The sequence below is a fragment of the Diadema setosum genome, chromosome 15, assembly GCF_964275005.1.
Source record: "Diadema setosum chromosome 15, eeDiaSeto1, whole genome shotgun sequence".
Taxonomy (NCBI): Eukaryota; Metazoa; Echinodermata; class Echinoidea; order Diadematoida; family Diadematidae; genus Diadema; species Diadema setosum.
The window spans coordinates 2,708,099-2,726,040 of record NC_092699.1 but is presented as its reverse complement, the minus strand read 5'-3'; positions in this window follow the sequence as shown (position 1 = coordinate 2,726,040).

The following is a 17,942-nucleotide window of genomic DNA, read 5'->3' as shown; positions in this document are numbered from 1 at the left end:
AATATAACTGTTTTTAGGTGTGGTAGATCATTTTGTTACCTCTATAGAAATAGGCAGTGCTCATTGTCAGGGGAATGAACAACTTGGTATGATTTGGAATAATATTTTCTTTTATTTCATACTCATGTCTAGTACATTGTTTGAATATGAGTAATACATCGTTTATAATTGATTATTCGTATGATGTCCAGTAAAATGCACAATTAAAATAGAATAAAATGGAATTACAAAAATCTTTGGTTTGACTTGCGTACATAATGGGAGTCACGTAACTAGAAGACAGTTTGACGTTTTAAAAACCTTTTTATAGATTTCGTTCTTTGTTGCTGAAAACCAAAGAAAAACAATATACACTATCGATAACATTGAATAATATCAATGTATACACACTTCACGAAGATGGTTCATTGATTTGTTGCTGTTTATATTACGATATTCTTGTACAGAATATATTCAAGACTCCTGTAGAAGGCGAAAATTTGAGTCGAATAAACTCATTCTTTATTGACCCCACACACATGAATTATACAGGTGTATAATGTTTAAATATTTATGTGCGTTTTTATATATTATAATTGTATTTAAAGGCACAGGAATACCTAAAAATGTAAATGTCATTAAGATGAGGTAAAGACATAGCTATATTATATATCTATCTATTTGCATATTATGTTTTAACACTGACGCACAGAGTATGATAATACACTGCATACAACGTTTTTTTTTTTTTTTTTTCCGTACGTTTGGACTCGCAAGGTATGTGTTTGCTATAACGACTGTAACCTGCATGCAGGGGTCAACTACTGGGTAAAGTCTGGGAATGAAGAAACCGAATCAAGGTGAAAAACAAACAAACAAACAATTATTGACCAATGGAAATACTTACAGAAGTCAACATATACATTAAAGGGTTATTGCAATCAAATGTATTTTGACCTTATACCTCCGGGTTTGTACACACATGTATCCAATTCAATAAATCGTGCTTGAAAATATGCATCAAAACATCTTTTTTTTTTTTTTTTTCTCCAGACTTTATGTACACCCGGCCAATTAGCCCTACATCTCAAACAAATCATCCAGGTCATCTTAATTCAAGTTTCAGTTGAGACATCATTCTCTTCCTATAGAGCAGCTGAACAATAGACAAAGTTATGTGCCTTGCCCTTCATAGCTATTACGATACCTGCACTTGAATTACTCAAAGTATCGTCACAGGTTATTTTCTTATACGGACCCTTGAGGTATCAGTGAATGGTATAAGGCAATTACTGTGTCTATATCTCAGCTTATTAAAACAGGATGATAATGTCACAGCTGGAATACGAATAAAGATGATGGAGGCATTTTTTTCTTCTTTTTTTTTTTTCTAGAGGTGCGGCTTAATAGGGTGAAGAAAGGATTAAGAAAATATATGTAAAAGTAATTATGCAATGCATATTTCATAACATGTTTATTGATTTGGTGGTGTAAAGACCAAAAAAAAAAAAAGAACAGCAGAAATCAACATACATTTAGTTTGCGAGAACCTTTGAATGATTTATTGCAGGATGGCTGCGGGACAATCAGGAGATGTGGATTCCCTTCTGAAAGGTATTGCCATGGATATTTCAAGCATTGACGGCATTGAGAACCTTGGGAAACCGTTAGGTTTCTCTCTGGGAGAAATTCAAAACTTTTTACAAACTAACAGTCGCTACCATGACATGAGCACGGTTTGGTAAAGATTAAGCGCTTGAATAGACACTGTGCTTCAGAGCCTCTTTTCTCAGTTCACACTTTTCTTGAGTTTGTGCTTTCTTTCTAATATTTAGATAGGTTAGGAGAGTCCATTTGATTTGAGTTGTACATCATTTTAAAGCTTAAAGTCTGTTCTTTCAGAATATGGTCTTAACAAAAACTTCATGTCTGGCGACTTTTTGTTTGTTTTGAGGTGCAGGGTCACATATGTATAATGTATCGATGTGAATTGAATTGAATTGAATTTAATGACAAGACTACAACAGTTCGTGACGTCACTACATAACAAAATAAAACTCAAAGAATTTGACAAGATTTCATTTTAATTTAAAGTACGTAATCTGCAACGTGTTCCTGGCAAATATTAAGGTAATATTGTTCCCCCTACTTTCGAAAAGATATATATACCCATTTTCTCTTTTATTAATCACTTGGCAAGAACAATGACTTTGTGCTAAACTATCTTAAAAAAAAACAATATGCAAAGACAAACAATTGAATTAACTCATTTCACAGATGCTGACAGCGTGACAACTGTTCACATCAAAAGACTCGTCCGTTTTGTACCGCCGGGAAAATACACAGACCTCTGCTCCATGCTGGGGGTAAGGTATAACCAGGCACAACAGATATTAGATAGGTTCAACAAGGACTACGCCCAGGCCCTCTCTAATGTCCTCCACAACTGGATGGATGAGAAGGAGAGAAGCAAAGCCGACCTCAAGGCAACTCTAGAGGGGGCAGAATTGGGCGGTGTCTACAGAGACGTTGACGAAGGAGTTCGGTAAGATGCAGTTGTATTTGTGTTTTTTATTCAATGTATGCGTGTGAATACCGATGTATACATATTATACTTGACACTCATCTATATAAAGGTATGAAATGTGCATGATTGTTGTATACAAGAAACAAGAAAATGCAGACATTAGAATATGCAGAATCTACATAGAAACAGTACTTCAGAGCGTATATTACCAAAAGTTAATAAAGAATAAATTTTTACATGAGAATTGCAGTTGTAGGGAATGACAAACTATGGAGTTGGAAAATGCATCAATAAGTAAAAAGAATATAACATATTAAGTGTCAATAATACTAAGCTACAGAAAAGTGTCGTGTTTATCGGTACGTGCAGCAAAGGTAGAGAATAACGGTCATTGCTGACAATCAAACGTTTGCCTACCAGACCGACCCCCTCCCATCCCCCTTCCAGTGTGATGTTCTGATGCAAAGAAGGAAATGAAAAGCATAATCGTAGAGTGCTCAACGAGATGGAGAAAATCGCTGCAGAAAGGAATTAAAAAAAAAAGGTAAAAAACTTGAGTTTATGCTTAAAGACATTTTGCCGGGCGGTAGAATCACTTATCTTTCAAGATCATTATCAAAAACATTATAGATCATGCTGATTTCGGACTACCACGTACGAGAAAAAAAAAGGCAAAAAAAAAAATCTATACTTGTATGATTAGAATGTACTCAGCAATTCTTATCGAACATCGGTAAATAGCTGGAAGGCAATTCACTCAACTGATAAACATCTAAATGATGGAATATCAAAGTAATACTAGTCTAAGATCTTTATGATACTCCGCTGAAGCAAGTCATTTTGCCCATGCTTGCTTTTCATAGCTAGTGTCAAAACAATGTTAACTTGCAATCCGCGTGATATTTCATGCATTCATATTGATTCAATTCCAAGCCTTATCATCCGTACTTAACCATGCCATGTAAAAAAAACAAACAAACAAACAAACAAACAAAAAACATCACTTGTGTTATTGAAAAACATACATTTCGATTTAATCAAATGACCCTTTGTTTATATGTTGAGCAGCTTTTACAGTATTTTTTTATCATTTTATATATTATTCTATTTTACAGAAAAAAAAAATCCATGGTTGTAAGGTTGGGTTTTTAAAATTTCTATCTAAATCAACAGTCAAGATTTAAATAAACAGAAGAAAAATGTTACTTCATTATCGGTAGGTTTGACGTTTAATGATCTCCTTTGATACATGTTATACTTTTTATAGGCTTATTCTATTACTATTAGACAAGAAGATTCTTCGCTGGGTTGTGACTTGATAAAAAGTTTTATCCAATATAAAAATAAATCAGCGCTCCTTGATTGACTGGATACTCTCAAGGTTGTTATTTTAGTGACCTGTCCTTTCTCGTTTCTTATCAATCTTTTCGTTTCGTGACGATTTTGTGCTGATGTACGCACACTATTGATACCTGCAGTCTCTTCACTGGAAATACGCTGTAAAATTGCTTGACACGGAGGAAATCTCCAAGACGCCAACATACTCAAATGACCTGGTAATGTTCTTCAATTGTTTGTAAAAGATTGACAGAGACAAATCAAGGTGCACCCCAGCCAGTGACTACCGGAAGAAAGAGAGCTGGAAAAGGTACTTTTGATATAACTATTAAGAGAAGTAACTTTGACGAGACGTGATCTCAATCCTGAGACGTGAAGGAAGAATAGCCGATTATATTTTCCGAGGGTCACCAACATACATCATGGTGCCTTGTAAAGACAATGAAAAATATCAGGAGGAAACACGCATTAAAAGCAATATGATTTCATCACCTTGACGAGTTATAAATTGAACGTTTTGTAACTACAGGGAACAAAAAAAAAAATGTATTTTTTCTTATTTAGGGCAATTACCCCAGACCCTTCCCTGACCCTAACCCTAATCTTTACTCTGACCTTATCATTAACCGGTGTTTAGCCAGGGGATACAATGACTGTGAAACATGCCAGAGACAGAATTACCTTAGCTTACACATGACACGTAGATCTCCATTATATACACAAAATCAATTCCCACGTTAACTTGCTATCCACGTGACATTTTATAGATTCCGACTGATGTCATAATATAAAATGTAAATTCAACCGTTTTATTTATAATATTTATCACTTGTTTTATTGAAATACATTTGAATTTGACAAAAAAAGAAATCGACTCAATCAAGATCAAATGACATTTTGTTTCCTTTTACATGTTACATGCATTTACAGAAAAGTGAATGGGGGGGGGGGGGGTGTAATTACCCTTATACGATTTTCCGCCTGGTTCCTGGAGTTTGTAAGAAACCTGACAGTCGCTTTTGAAATTTCTTCTTGAATAGGTTGTTATTAGTTGTTTTTTTATCTTCATAATGATATGTTTAAACTGACGGTTCGCCGACAGAAGATGGATTCGATGTATGACGGTATCTTTTCATGTTGAAGCACTTATTTGCTTATTTCCTGATGTCTTATACACAGGCTTAGGGACGACGATTGAGCAGCGAGGGTCACCCATTAACATCACGGAAAATATAATTAACCTGAATTTTAGCGGACAGGAAGCTAACGTGAACAGGTTAGTGCAATTTGTTCTATTAAATTCTCGTCGAGGTATGATAACTTACAGTACGAGTGATATTCCACGGGTGAAAATGCTTCTGTATGGCAGATGTCGCATGTACGTGAGTTTATACAAATAAGACATCAATTATCCACATGTCCTTACCAGTGGAAGCTACAAGTATACCATCGTAGTGAATACGTCGTATCATGCAGATTTATTGAATGAATCTATTCCATGAAACTCGTATTTTGGCTTTCGAGATATGCAGCGAAGAAGAACTGATGGTCGAGGGAGATTATTGTTATGAAGCCAAAGTTGTTGTTGTGTTCTTTTTTAAATCGTTGTCAGATATCATTTGCGCACAGACCTTCGAAATGTCAATATAAATGTTCGTGTTTAATCTCTCTCCCTCCCTCTCTCTCTCTCTCTCTACTCTTCTAATTACTGAAAAACATATGGTGAGGTAATGAGAAACCTTTTTATGAAATCTAAAAAACAAACAAACATGTAATTCCAAGAGGAAATCAACGTTTATATGATGAAATTGGTTTTGAAATGGCTGAAATATCCAAAACAGAACAATCCTATAAAAGAAGGACCCAACTTTATTACAATCACTTTGTTTTACTTTGTGTTCGGATGTCTCAGCCATTCCAAAACCGAATTTAATCAAACACAGTTTGAATTCCTCTTAAAATGGTATAATTTTTACTGTTTCATTAGTGTTTTGTTTTTGTATCTCACAAAAAAAAAAAAAGTTGAAAGCCCAATCCTCATCTCAACCGACAGTATATTTTACCTTTTAGGTATTTCCTCATCATGAAATAAATATACATGTAGGGCAATGCAGGTGAATTGATTTTAAGAATGCAAAATGTACGACACGTATAAGTTGTTCACATAAAGCTTCGTCATTCTTTGCATTTCATCACTAACTCGTAGCTCAAAGATGACATCACAACAGGCAACACTGCCAAAGACAACGTCTAAGAGGAAAGGAGGTGCAAGGGAAGGAGGTACATCCCGAACTCGGAAAAGAAAAAAAAAATCAGACAATCTTTTTGAATACTCGTCGATTGTTCACCCGAGGTCAAATGAAAGGATTATGACGCCTAAATAGGGGGCATCTTTATACGTCAGATTGTAATGAATGTAATCGAGTTTGGTGCCGGAACGAACGTATAAACACTTTCATAAATGCACTTATCTCTACTTTTCTTTGAAGATGTCGTTGATAGTATCGCATATTTGTTTTTATGGTCTTACTGAATACACTAAAGAACTACGACATGTTGCACTTACAAAACATTTACTTACATAACTATGGCATACTTTATACTCAACTTTGATAACTTTATATTCAACTTATACCTATTGTGAGACGTATCATGTTTCATTATTCTTTGAGGCCGCCTCATAAGGTGCAAATTTGTGACTACTTGTGTCTCGTCTCTCTCTTATACTTTGGTTATTCTTATCTTGGACTGCACATGGCATGACAATGGAGAGCAAAGCCTGTTTATCCATAAAATGTAACAAATAACATGTTATGTTTATTGTAACTTTAACAGAAATGGCTATCCAAATCTCTTTTGTATAGGGCCTAATAGGCCATCATGGATGATAAACACAAATAAGCAAGGTATTAATAAAATTGCAATGATCCTCGGAAGGAAAAGCGGGGGGGGGGGGGGGACTGTTTCGCCTTCTTTGTCTAGCAATCACTCTCTGTCTCAATGTATACCATCTACCCCTAAACGCGTTCAATTGTAGTTATCTGTTGTGCGTGTACCCAATTTGCTGTTTTGTTGCTTGAAAATTTCTTCTCTTTATCGTTAACCTCTTCCTGCAGATGAGGAAAATGAAGAGACGAGACCGTCGAATAACCTACAAAGTCAACAACAGCTGTCGAACATCGTCCAGATCTTCGCTGTAGTCCCATTTATTGCCTTTTTTATTTACTTTATATATACCTGGCAGAGCTGACAGGTCAACTTTTTTATTTTTGTGAATTACACGGCAATCACTTGCTTAATTTCATCAAGGTATTGGAGCCATGTACATAGACGTTTACGTGGAGGTATTCACGTCATCTTCATTGGCGCATATACGAAATGATATATAATATGTGAGTGTCTTAATTTAGAACCCTCAGATTGTTGAGTAAAATGGGAACATTATTCCTACAAAAAACAGACCAAGGTGAACAGAAATCACAAAACCACTAAAAGCCTTGTAGGCGAGCTTACACTTTATAGTGACCAAAACATTCCGGTCACTGCAAAGTACTTTGACCATTAAAAAATGTAAAATTTACATGGTCATTGACATTTACTATTAGAATGGGAAGAACTGTTCACTTTTGTTTTGTCTATGCTCTTCAGATTAGTACAAAATTGTAATATATATATATATATATATATATATATTATTTCTCAGATTACTCAATAATCAGATGGCAAGGAGACAATGCCAAACCGAGTAATAATCATTTAAAATTGTTTAGAACAGCTTGGTTATTTTTTTCAACAGATCAGCGAAACCTTCAGGGAAATTAAACAGACACTAACATAGCACGGTTGGATTGCATATGAACAATTAAAAGTGGTGTTACGTGCTCCATGGTCCCGCGGAGTTGCAACCTATGAAATAGCGTAACCGTACATTCCCTGTGTATTCACATGTACTAGCAGTGCCAAGGCGACAACACACTATGACGTCCTTTGTCTTTCAGGGATGAGTCAATTCCAACAGCATGAAGCCCATAGTCTCTATCATAATCTTTAATCTACAAACAAGAAAGACAGTAAAAACAAAGCTACAATTTTCATTGCATGTTTTTAAGTGGAAAATATGCAGAAACGTGAAACTTTTACACAGATAGAGAACATTACCAGAGGCTGTTGAAACAACCATTTAGCGTCCGTCGTTAGGTCCATTTCACCTCGGGTACAGTCTGTATTGCAGAACTGTGACTCCCTTGAAAGTAAAGTACTGCCTGGCACCTCCTGCCCTCCGAAGCAATGGGATGACTGATGACATCCAACCGTATCTATAGCCCATTTAAGCCCTATTTACACTTGTGTTTCTTAACCCCGTACTTTCTCTGACCCAGGACTATCGTTAGTCCCGTACCAATTTGTTTTTCCAGCTTTTTACACTCGCCAATAAATCCCGTACTAAGCTCTTGTCCTGGGCTAAGGAGAAAACTGACCTTTTTACACTTGTATTTCTTAGCCCCGTACTTTCAAAACCACATGAATATTCATGATTACGCTGTGCACTGTACAAGTACACGCACGCACCGGCAGCACTTGATGACCTCGTTTCTGATTGGTCAGTGGGGGGTCGGACTTCGTCTCCGTCGCTTAGCCCCGGATTATTTTTTCGTTCTGTTTACACGCGCTTGCTTGCCACCGCAATTGCGGGGTTATAACTGCGGTGCTAACCCTGCTATTTTGCAGGGCCAGATAGTACGGGATTGTCGGTGGGGCTAGCCCACTTTCGCAAAACCGAGTGTAAACAGAAAGTAAAGTCCGGTACCAACGGTGGGGCTAAGGGGGGGGGGCTAAGGGGGGGGGGGGCTTAGGGGGCAAAAATTTGCAAGTGTAAAAAGCCCTTTATCCTCCAAACGCGACACTCAGCTGTTTAAGATTCTGACGACAGGCCTATACATCGTTTAGCTCATATCTGTTCAGTCCAGTCCACAAATGGAATCTGGAGGCGGCTTTGGAAGAACTGATGTTGTTGTTTGCAAGGAAGGCTGTGGAGACAAGGGTTGCATGAGGATAGGCAGAGTTGTTACTAGCCATCATGTTTGGGACATGGACGAGCTCTTGCGCTGTCAAATAACGTTGCCTGATGTGTTTCATAATCATGTAATAATAATAATAATAATGATAATAATTGATATGATTTGTAAAGCGCCAAATCCACTCTGCAGAGTGCTGTAGGCGATGAAGGAAGAGAAAGTGAAGGAGATGTAAAGGACATACAAATATAAAGTACATGTAATGAGTAATCAAATTGAGGCTTTAAACAATTGAGTTTTTAGACTGTAGTAGGGGACACATTGAAAACTCACTCTATTTCTATCAATTGTCCGATGGCGTTGTTCCTCCAGGCTTCATCCTGTTTGCCATTGTGAAAGCTGAGATGACAGTATTTAATTCAGATGTCTCTCTATCCTGCACACCATGCCTACCGTTCAAATCCGTGAATCAGACACAGCTGCGTATAATTTATGAGAATATGAACTTTTGGAATATGGAATATGGAATAATAAAAAAGCAAAAACAAATACATGATATAATATATATTTGTCACCTGAAATTCCATTTGTACAAATGAATTGAATAAAAAACAACAACACACACCCATTACAGTATAGAATGGCTTGACTTGGCTCTAATATAACGGGTGTACCTCACGAGACCGACACTGACGAGTCATACAGCCCGCGAATTATACGGCCCACGAGTTATACAGCCCATGAGTTTGACACTAAGCAAGCAACAAGACCCACGAGACCGACACATTAAGCCCAGTGTTGTGTTGTTGAACTCGTAGGCTGTTCACCAAGTGTCGAACTCATGGGCATTATTTGCCTAGTGTCGAACTCATGGGCTGTATGACTCACTGACCTTTTTTTCAATGTCGAACTTGTGGGATGTATACTTGTGGGTGTCGATCACGCGGAATGACCCCAGTTTTCCATCCTGGTTTCTGTGCAGCGTGTTTCTACCTAATTACAATGAGCTACTTTCTGTGTTAATTATTTAACCTGGAATGACCGTTTTTTGTTTTGTTACAACAACAAAACAAAGAAACCATCAAAACACCTTGGAACAAAAAAAAAAAAAATGTCTGAAACATTTTTTTTTTTGCATCCCAATCTGTGATGCCCAGAAATTCAACGTGCTATGTTCTGTGCAGAATGCATTTACTATCAATACTGATACATTGTATTACTTTTGCATTAACAGCTCTCACTTTGTATCATCTTTTCTGGTGTTCTATTACAATGCCTCTTATTGAAATGTTTTGATGCGCACCTGTGCACCTACACATACAAATATATATATATATATATATATATATTGTTGGTTGTCCACGTGTTGGCAAGATAATAAAGACAACACTGGAACAAAGGTCATGCTGTATTCACCAGTGGTTTATTTCTGCACACGAATTTTCGAGCGAGTAGCTGTTTCTCCAGTGTTGATACTGAGAGAACATTTACAAGTATTACTGATTGATACTGAGGCAGCAAGCGCCAATGTTTGCTAACACAATTGGACTAGGAGATGACAAACAACTAAGAATGTATTTGAAAAGAGGTTAAAATTACTTCGTAGTTAGATTTGAAGGACCAAATGAACTTAAATGAATGAATTTGAATGTCTCAGCTAATCTACATTAATTGGGAAAAAAGTGGAAATAATGTACAGTATTCTCTGCCTGCAACGGTGTCTGCGACACTAGCTCTTCCACTGCGACAGCTTTTAAGCAGGCATATCTTTACCACACATTTATGATCATTGTCTTATATGTATTTTATCTCCAGATCTAAAAGTAATACACTGACAAAATTAATAAAATGCATTGACAAATGAAAATATAACGCAAATTACCCCCAATAAATTGACTTGCGTACAAAAAAAAAAGAAATGGCTGGTTTGACAAAAGTACATAATACATTTTTCATGATGTCCGTACTTCAAATGATTTGTATATTTGTATTATGAATTGCATATATAAACTTAGAAAACAAGTCGTTTCGTCGTAGGAATGAAAAAACTCGTTTGAAAATAACACAAGACGTCCATTGGTTTGTAAAAAGTGTTATCTATTGCATTTTATACATATACCGGAACATACGTAATGTGAATCACATGCCTACTCACAAAAGGGCCCTGACTCACCTTTCTGGGCAAGCCTTGCGTGGGACTTGCGAAGAACAATGTTTGCCACCCCCTCCCACGGTAAGGACTTTTTGTAAAAACAGAGGGAAAAAAGTCCAGAAAAGAGTACAAAAGTCACGTTTAAAATGCATTTAAAAGCAACTTTCTAGGGGATTAATCATGGTGGAAAAAACTAGTGCGGATTCGCATAAACGACAATGATTTTAACATACAGGGGTACATTTTATGTGACAGTGTCAGATCCTCGGCGGGAAGGTTGTTTTTGTGATTTTTTCACATAATCATATGAAATGAAAGGAGGATAATGAATATATATATATATATATATATATATATATATATATATATATATATATATATATATATAGATAGATATATACAGTGCGAAAAGAAGAGCAAGGTGGACGTAGCTAGGGTCAACGTGCCTGTTTATTGCCGCCGAGCTTTCGGTCCCAAACGGACCTTCATCAGGGCTGTAACGATACAAAAATGACTCACTCGTATGGCTGCACTAATGAATATATATTCATATATATATACTAATATAAATCTAACTGGCGTGAGTCTATAATGACTGTGTAATCAATCAATCCGTAATTACAGCTGTATATAACATATTCCAATAATAATATACATAATCAATTGCATATTATTGAATACATTTCATATTAAACTCGTGTTATTAATTGAGATGAGGGTATATAACAAGAACACCAATTCAGTATCCTCATCTTATGTGTTGTGTGACAGACGACTGTAATAATATCAAACTAGACATTTTTATGTTGTCGACGATAATACAGCATGTGGCAGCATTGCAAGACGTAAGTGGCTATATGATACACTACATCAGTCACGCGTCATCTTCTGGCTATCGTATAATGAGGTAAATAATACTAATATACCACAACCATTCATATACATATAGTTGTATTATAACATATAACAGAATATTACATAAGGTACAGAATATGAACGGTTCACATAATAAAGAAAAGATTTACCTTATTAATGGCGGATATAAAGGCTTGCGGCGGTGTCTGTATGGGTTGAGTGTGTCTGTTCGTGTGTGTGTGTGTGTGTGTATGTGTGGGTTGGCGTATGGTTGCATATGCGCATCACATTGTTGCGCATGTGCAGTTAATGGTCTGCTGGTTAAGGATCAACATTGATGCCATTTGGCTGTAATGTTTTTAGTGTGGCTATCAAGTAGGATTCACGATTTAGAATTACAGGGCGGGTCTTCTTCTTGATTAGTTCAATGGCAGTGATTTGTAAGCAGTTCAGGCTGTGTTCTGGGAGGTTGAAGTGCCTTGTGTATGGGAGGTGTTTTGATTGTGTGTTGAATGTTCGTATTTCTGAGCGAGTGTTGTTGAGTCGTGTGTAGAGTGTGGTTTCTGTTTTGCCAATGTATTGCTTCTTGCAGAGTGTGCATGTCAGTAGATAGATGACGCAGGTTGATTTGCAATCGATGTAGTCTGTGATGGGGTATGTGCGATTTGTGGTGGTACTTGTGAATGAGTTTGTTTCTGTAATGTGTTTGTGTAGGATGCATTTGTTTGATTTGCATTTGTAGAAGCCAGAGCGAGGGTGGATGTCTGTGTGTTGGTGGTGTGTTTGTGTTTTCGGGTCTTTTGCATTAACTAAGATATCACGGAGTGATCTCGGTCGGCGGTATGAGATGAGAGGGGGTTCGGGGAAAGTTTTCTGAAGTGATGATGACGACTGTAGTGTTGAGAGTTGCTGTTGGATGATGCGTGGAATTTTTTCCGTGGCTCTGTTGTACGTGACTGTGAAGATTGGTCTTTGTGTTTTTCTACGTTTGTGGTAGGTAAGGAGTTCAGGTCTGGGTTTTTGTTTTGCTCTTGTTATGGCATCATCTACGGTTTGTGGGTCGTATTTGCGTCTTACCAAGCATGCCCCATTTTCACCACGTAGCATCCTAGTATCAGCCGACGTGTGTAGTTTGTACACAAACATACCTCACAATGATGGTATCCTAGCAACAAAACGCGCACTGGACAACCGCATCAATCCACATCCCCCGACTGACCAACTCTTGCGCCTTTTAGAGCTTGTACTTAACCTCAACCATTTTCAGTTTCAAGGCAAAGTATACAAGCAAACTCATGGGACTGCCATGGGGACCCCCTGCGCTCCTTCACATGCAAATCTGTTCATGGGTGACTTAGAGCAGAAACTGATCTTCTCGAAAACCAACACCACAAGCATCTTGTCAGGCAGTTGGAAACGCTTCATTGACGACATCCAATTCATATGGCTAGGATCACCACGCACACTGTCAAACTTCCAACTGTCCTTAAATGAAGCGCACCCTACTATCAAATTCACATTTCAGTCATCCGACACTGAAATCACCTTCATTGACACATACCTCCTACTCCACAATGGCACCCTAAACACAGAAATCTTCACTAAACCCACGGACACACATGCATACCTTCTACCCACATCATGCCATCCCAAACACACATTCCACAGTATACCATACAGCCAGGCCCTCAGAGTGAGACGCATCTGCTCTAACCAAAAAGACGAATCGCATCATCTCGAAGAACTTCGCAGCCATTTCGTAAGACGCAAATACGACCCACAGACCGTAGATGATGCCATAACAAGAGCAAAACAAAAACCCAGACCTGAACTCCTTACCTACCACAAACGTAGAAAAACACAAAGACCAATCTTCACAGTCACGTACAACAGAGCCACGGAAAAAATTCCACGCATCATCCAACAGCAACTCTCAACACTACAGTCGTCATCATCACTTCAGAAAACTTTCCCCGAACCCCCTCTCATCTCATACCGCCGACCGAGATCACTCCGTGATATCTTAGTTAATGCAAAAGACCCGAAAACACAAACACACCACCAACACACAGACATCCACCCTCGCTCTGGCTTCTACAAATGCAAATCAAACAAATGCATCCTACACAAACACATTACAGAAACAAACTCATTCACAAGTACCACCACAAATCGCACATACCCCATCACAGACTACATCAATTGCAAATCAACCTGGGTCATCTATCTACTGACATGTACACTCTGCAAGAAGCAATACATTGGCAAAACAGAAACCACACTCTACACACGACTCAACAACACTCGCTCAGAAATACGAACATTCAACACACAATCAAAACACCTCCCATACACAAGGCACTTCAACCTCCCAGAACACAGCCTGAACTGCTTACAAATCACTGCCATTGAACTAATCAAGAAGAAGACCCGCCCTGTAATTCTAAATCGTGAATCCTACTGGATAGCCACACTAAAAACATTACAGCCAAATGGCATCAATGTTGATCCTTAACCAGCAGACCATTAACTGCACATGCGCAACAATGTGATGCGCATATGCAACCATACGCCAACCCACACATACACACACACACACACACACGAACAGACACACTCAACCCACACAGACACCGCCGCAAGCCTTTATATCCGCCATTAATAAGGTAAATCTTTTCGTTATTATGTGAACCGTTCATATTCTGTACCTTATGTAATATTCTGTTATATGTTATAATACAACTATATGTATATGAATGGTTGTGGTATATTAGTATTATTTACCTCATTATACGATAGCCAGAAGATGACGCGTGACTGATGTAGTGTATCATATAGCCACTTACGTCTTGCAATGCTGCCACATGCTGTATTATCGTCGACAACATAAAAATGTCTAGTTTGATATTATTACAGTCGTCTGTCACACAACACATAAGATGAGGATACTGAATTGGTGTTCTTGTTATATACCCTCATCTCAATTAATAACACGAGTTTAATATGAAATGTATTCAATAATATGCAATTGATTATGTATATTATTATTGGAATATGTTATATACAGCTGTAATTACGGATTGATTGATTACACAGTCATTATAGACTCACGCCAGTTAGATTTATATTAGTATATATATATGAATATAATATTAGTGTAGCCATACGAGTGAGTCATTTTTGTATCGTTACAGCCCTGATGAAGGTCCGTTTGGGACCGAAAGCTCGGCGGCAATAAACAGGCACGTTGACCCTAGCTACGTCCACCTTGCTCTTCTTTTCGCACTGAATATAAATAATGAAGGAGCTACACTGGTACTGTAAATGGTCGAGACCCCTTCTCGCAGTCTATATATATATATATATATATATATATATATATATATATATATATATATATATATATATATATACATATATATATATATATGACAAGTGAAATATGAAAATAAACGTGCTGGAACTGCTTACTGTGTCTCATGTCTAAGACCAGTGCAATTTAACTCATTCAAATTCAAAGATATGGTCGGATACACATCACTTCCATTGTAGCTGAGTCACAAACAAACAAAAACAAACAGTTCGCTTGTAAGGTACAGTACAATGTGTATCAATGGAGTTAGCTTGAGCGTGAATGAATGGCATGCAAATGTTGCAGTACGCAAATCTAGACGGCACGGGATTCCCAATCGGATAGATCGGCCATTTTGTCAGACGTGCGATTAGATTGGCAAAGGACTGGCTCTTTCCCCTTTCATATTGCTGTCTTCGTTCCGTGTTTTAGGTAAGTGATGTTAAATCGACATTTGTTTATTGTACCCCCTGCACTTTATAATTGCCAATCACTGACAGCTTAAACGTAAAGTATAGCTGTGCCATTTTGAACCATCATTCGTGTGTAGTTCAGATTGTAAAGTATACAGTGAGTCAGCCTATTTGAGTACGCAGTGCCCTTATTCACAGTCATTGTTCATCATGATCGTGTCGGTTTATTGTCACTTTTTCTACTATCAGACGGTCTACTTCCACTTCGTCTAACACCAAAGTGGCTAAAATCATTTGTTTGTTTGTTTGTTTGTTTGTTAAAATATATTTATTCAGGATAAAAAGTTCAGCGAAAGCTGTTTTACAACAATGTCCTGTATCAAAATACATATAAAAACAGTCTAATATGCAGTTTCTAATGCAGTGGATTTCATACATGTCATATATAAATTGAATAGAATTATGCAAACTAAAATATAAATTGAGTAATTTTATAATAAAAGTAATCACTAAATTAGAAATTATCAAATAGGCTTACACGGTGATGAGGTGAACAGCAATAATGACTATAAAATCATAAATGGCTTAATTATGCAACGTCCAGGCAGATCAGCGTCACCAGGGTGAGGACCACTGGCCACGTGCAATCAAAACCCATCCAACGCACTGCGAAAAGCGGTTTCATTCCAGCGTGCAATACGCTCCCACCCAAGCCCCAGAGGATTTATTCAGCTGAAAAGGGTCACACTTTTTGATGGCCTCATCATATAAGGATGTGGCCAAGGGTCAATAAAATGAATTGCTGGCAAGTCACATCCTGTACCGTAAGCCATGGGGCCACAAAAAGGGGCCCCGAAAATGGATTTATTCAGCCGAAGGGGGTCACGGACAAAGTTGGTGGATATTGTTCCTTTGGGTGTACTTATCATGAAAACAGCAATGCCAGCTGAATGAACTAATGTGTGTGTGTGTGGGGGGGGGGGACTTTGGGGCTACTGTCTGGGGCCCCGTGCAGAATAAAATAGCTGGCTTTGGTGTTTTGGATATTTCTGATGGATGGGTACTACTTCCATTGGAAAAGAAATTAGCCGTGACTCTTATCAGCTGAATAAAGTCAATGTCTGTGTGTGTGTTTGTATACGTAGGGCCTATAGGGGGTGGGGCACTTTGGGGCTACTGTCTGGGGCCCCGTGCAGGATAAAAGAGCTGGCTTTGGTGTTTTGGATATCTCTGATGGGTACTACTTCCATTGCAAAAGAAATTATCCTTGACTCTTTTCAGCTGAATAAAATCAGTGTATGTGTGTGTTTGTACGTAGGGCCAGTTATTTTATCCTGTACGGGGCCCCAGACAGTAGCCCCAAAGTGCCCCCTACACACACACACACACACACACACACACACACACACACACACACACATTGGTTTCATTCAGTCGAAAAGGGTCACGGCTGATTTCTTTTGCAATGGAAGTAGTACCCATCGGATATCCAAAATACCAAAGTCAGATATTTTATCCTGCACGGGGCCCAAGACAGTATATAGCTCCAAAGTGCTTTGCTTTCTTCTCTTCTTTGTCTTCATCTCTTCTTCTTCTTAAATATGCGCTCATTCTTCTTCATATTCGCGACAACGACAACGTCCTCCTCCTCATCATCACTTTTGCTGTTCTGGCAAACATTTTCCAGCGTATTGGCTACGTTCGATTTTAGAGCGGCGAGAGCGGAAGACATGCGTAATTGAGTCTGGGAAAGCGTAGGAACAGCGTAGCTAAAGCGGCCAACAGCGTTATCGAAGCAGGAATGAAGCGTCGTAGGAACAGGCCCTGATTTTATACGAGAGTAGAGAACTTAGTGAGAGCGTCGTTAAAGCGGGAAGGTCGTGCTTTGATCAAGAAAGCGGCGCAGCAGCGGGACCATGTCGTCGGTGTCTAGTTTAGACTATATTTCCCGTTCTTGTGCCGCTGTTACTACGGTCAGAAAAACCTGGAATTGTTACGCTCATCCCGCGGTATTTACACTGTCACTACTCTCTCCCCGTTTGAGCTACGATTCAAAATAGATCAATCTTGATGGGGAGATGGGAAAGAAATTTTGAACAAGTTCAAAATTTCTTCTCGATCTGCAAAATTGCCAGATCAAACCCTATCACCCAAACGCTGCTGCTACGATGCTCCCGGTCCCCATACACTTTTGCCGCTCTCTCCCGATCTGACAGATTGAATAGATCGGGATGCAGATCTTGATAGTGGATATGTGGGGACACTAACTTGTCTTTAGGAACACTCCGTGGGGCCCCGTAGAGCAATAACT